We start from the raw sequence: 3,704 nt of genomic DNA, 5'->3' as shown, positions 1-3,704 counted from the left end.
CTACTGTTGTCGACACTTCCGCCAATGGAAAGCGTTTCTCTACATCTCCTCTCTCCAGAGCCTTCATGGTTTCGCATACCTCCATCAAATTATCTCTCAACCTTCACTTCTCCAAAGAGAACAACCCCAGCTTCTCTATGCATCTGCACCCTGCCTAAAGCCTTCACATCCTTCCTATTGTGCCCTGCCCTGAATTGGACACAATACTCCAGTTGAGGCTGAACCAGTGTTTTATACATGTTCATAGTAAATTCCTAATTGTTTCATTCATTCATCAATTGTTTCATTGGATATTGCCTTAGTACCTGGGACCAGGGAAATGTTTCATTAGTTACAACTAGTGGTAATGTTTACAGGGTAAAAAACTGCACATCAGTGGAGAGAACATGCTTCTCTCTGCAGAGACATTGACTGACTCGTCGCATGTATTTAGCATCTGACTCTTCTCAGCTGGACAATGAAGTCTCTCTGTACAGTTCAGGACTGAAACCCTGCCTTTGAATTTCTCCTGCTCAATGGAGAATGTCATAAAACATCGGCCCCTCAACCGACCGCTGAACTGGCCTCTTTTTTCACCCCAAGAGCCTTTTCACAGCACTGGCCAGGGGGATTGAAACTGCACCTGACGGGGCTTGGAAGGAGGTTTGAGAGGAGTTGAATAGGAAGGGAATACATCCAGCGAGACCTGGGAGGGAATCGACATTTAAATCAGCAACATGAGTCAACAGAGTGGAAAAATAAACAGAGGGGAAACATGATTTCAGCAAATTAATATGTTTCACTGCATCTGTTTAATTCTGTCTCTGATCCAATCTAATAGTGGTAACTGATAATTATCAGTGGGAATGGAAAAAAATCTCAGATCAGGGTAATCACTGTGTGAGGGAATGCCATGAGGAGAAGGACACAGTCTCATCGACAGATCACTGACATTTCCAGGTGCATCTTCACACAGTGAGTCACTATTTCAGTGGAACTCGTTGCTGCTGCACTGAGTCTTTGGAAATCTGCACTTGCTAATTGCACAAAGGATGTTTATGAATGGTGGCAAGAGTAGAATCCGATTGGGTAATTGAAGACAAGGCACAGTGACATCAATTCTCAGTTACCCAATCAGAATGAATATAGAAATTGGTGGGAATTGTTCGTCAACACTAGCAGCAAATGTAGAAATAGAGAAACCCAGTGACCAGATCAGGACCATGGCCGTTCCCCAGCATTTTCTGGGAGCTCCCAGTTATCGGTGTTGCTATGGATACCCGCAAGGGTCCTCACTATGCCTTCCTTGCTATGGGATGTATGGAACATTCCTTGCTGAGTCCGGCTCAGACCCCTTCTCTCACCATTTCTTCTGGTATATTGAGGACTGTCCCGGTGCGTCTTCCTGCTCTCGTGCTGAGCTGGAAAATTTCAGTCAATTTGTCTCCTATTTCCACCTTTCTCTCACACTCACCTGGTCCATGTCTGATTTCACTGTGTGAAGATTTCCTCGAAATCTCTCTCTCCGTTTCTGGGGAAATTCTATCAACCAGTATTCGTTATAAGCCAATGGCCATTCACAGCTACAGGGACTAAACTTCCTCAACTCCACTTCCTGCAAGGATTCCATTCCATTCTCCCAGTTTCTCCATCTCCATCGCATTTGTTGTGATGATCGAGCCTTCCATACTAGCCGTTCTGAAATGTCTTCCTCTCTCATCACCGAGGACTACCCCACACTGTGCCAGGCAGGACCCTCCACTGTGTCTGAATTATTTCACGCACTTCTGCACTCACCCCTTCCCCTCCCTCCCAGAATCGCAATAGGACTCCCATTTTCATCACCTTACACCCCACCAGCCGCCATATTCAACAGATCATCCTCTGCCTTCCCGCCACCTTCGGCGTGATGCCACCACCAATCACATCATCCCCTCCACTCATGTTGCAGCATTCTGTCGCGTGCTTGCCCAGGAGTCACATTGCAGTTACTACCACCTCTCACCATCTCCATCTGCTAGTGCCCCTTTCTCACTGCAGTTACTGTCCCTCTCACCATTTCCATCTGCTGTGTCCCTGTCTCACTGCAGTTACTGTCCCACTCTCACCATCGCCATCTGCTTATGTCCCTGTCTGACTGCAGTTATTGTCCCCACTCTCACCATTTCCATCTGCTTCTCTCCCTGTCTGACTGCAGTTATTGTCCCCACTCTCACCATCTCCATCTGCTTCTCTCCCTGTCTGACTGCAGTTACTGTCCATCTCACCATCTCCATCTGCTGGTGTCTCTGTCTGACTGCAGTTACTGCCCCTCTCACCAACTCATAATCACTGTGATTTACAGCTTTATCCATTTTGCTGTGGGTCCAGGGTGGGTTTAGTTGAAGTCCATCTGAGCTTTGCCATTTCGCCCTTGTTGAGAAACAATTCATGAATATTCTGCAGAGCAAGTCCCGCCTCATGATGTCAGATTATCAACAAAATATAATTTCAGAATCAGATTTACAATCATTTCAGTGCTCAATGCCGTGAATATAAATTTCACTTTCTGTCCTGAGGGAGTGTAGGGAATGGAATATGAAATTGCATTTAGTTCAATTCTTTGGAATCCTTCAGCTTTTTCTATGATATCACTAATTTAACAATAAGATTGAGAGGGTACTTCACCGCCTTCTGCAGCTCCTGTCTGAATTTAGTCTGGGTTACAGTGTAAATACATGTGTTGGTGCAGGAACTGAGAAGCTGCAGCATCTTTGCTGTTTGTTCTGTGATAAAGTGCGGGTCAGTGTTGGAGGAATAATCCTGAATATCTGCAATTTGCCGATATATGATAAACACAAACACTGTCATCCATAACAGTATGAAACTGCCAGATATACCGAAGAGTAAAATAATTGATTTTCTGCGATTCTCCATCTCTGGGTCCTCGTGATTCTCTCCATTTTGGTGGTCCCGGAATTCCTTGCGGACTTTACTAGAGACTAAAATCCGTCTGACAGTCAGAACATTGAGCAGCAAAATAAGAAACACCGGGAAAGACGGGGTTGTAATGTAATGAAACAATTCGAATGCCTCCCATGTGGGAGAGGTAAAGAAGCTCGGTTTCGTGGAACAACCCATGGGAACGTTATCAGTAATGTAATGTTGATCGTGTGTAAAGTACCAGGGGACAGACTCCAAACAGCCCAGCACACTGACTGTTCCGACAACCACAGCCGCCGTTTTTTCGGTGCAATATTTTGTTTTCAGCTTCTCACAACAAATGGCCACAAATCGATCAAAGGTGAAAGCGACTGTGAGCCAGACAGAAACAACTGTGGCTGCATTAAGCAGAACGAAAATGAGAGAACACACAGGAGTAATTCTCAGGAATGAATCTGCGAAATAAATTGCAACTATCCAAATCAATATGGGACCAGTGATTACCACCAGAAGATCAGCCACTGCCATTCCCACCAGGTAGACAGTGATACATTTAGAGAGACCGCACTTTCCTCGGGACAGGATCACAATCGCCACCAAATTAACTGGAAGAGAGCGGAAAGGAAGCAGATAAATTACTGATCAGACCTGGAGACAAAGCAGCAGATGATAGGATCTGGGTTGAAATTCCCAGTTTTGTTGTTGCATCGAACAGTGAAAACGGGTTCATTGACCTGGGCAGTGCTTTGCCACAGTGAAATGTTTGAAAACATAATTATGAATAATGAATTGGGAAATTGATA

The sequence above is a fragment of the Heterodontus francisci genome, chromosome 21 (assembly GCF_036365525.1).
Source record: "Heterodontus francisci isolate sHetFra1 chromosome 21, sHetFra1.hap1, whole genome shotgun sequence".
Taxonomy (NCBI): Eukaryota; Metazoa; Chordata; class Chondrichthyes; order Heterodontiformes; family Heterodontidae; genus Heterodontus; species Heterodontus francisci.
The sequence above is the reverse complement of the archived record's forward strand: the minus strand, read 5'-3'. Positions refer to the sequence as shown.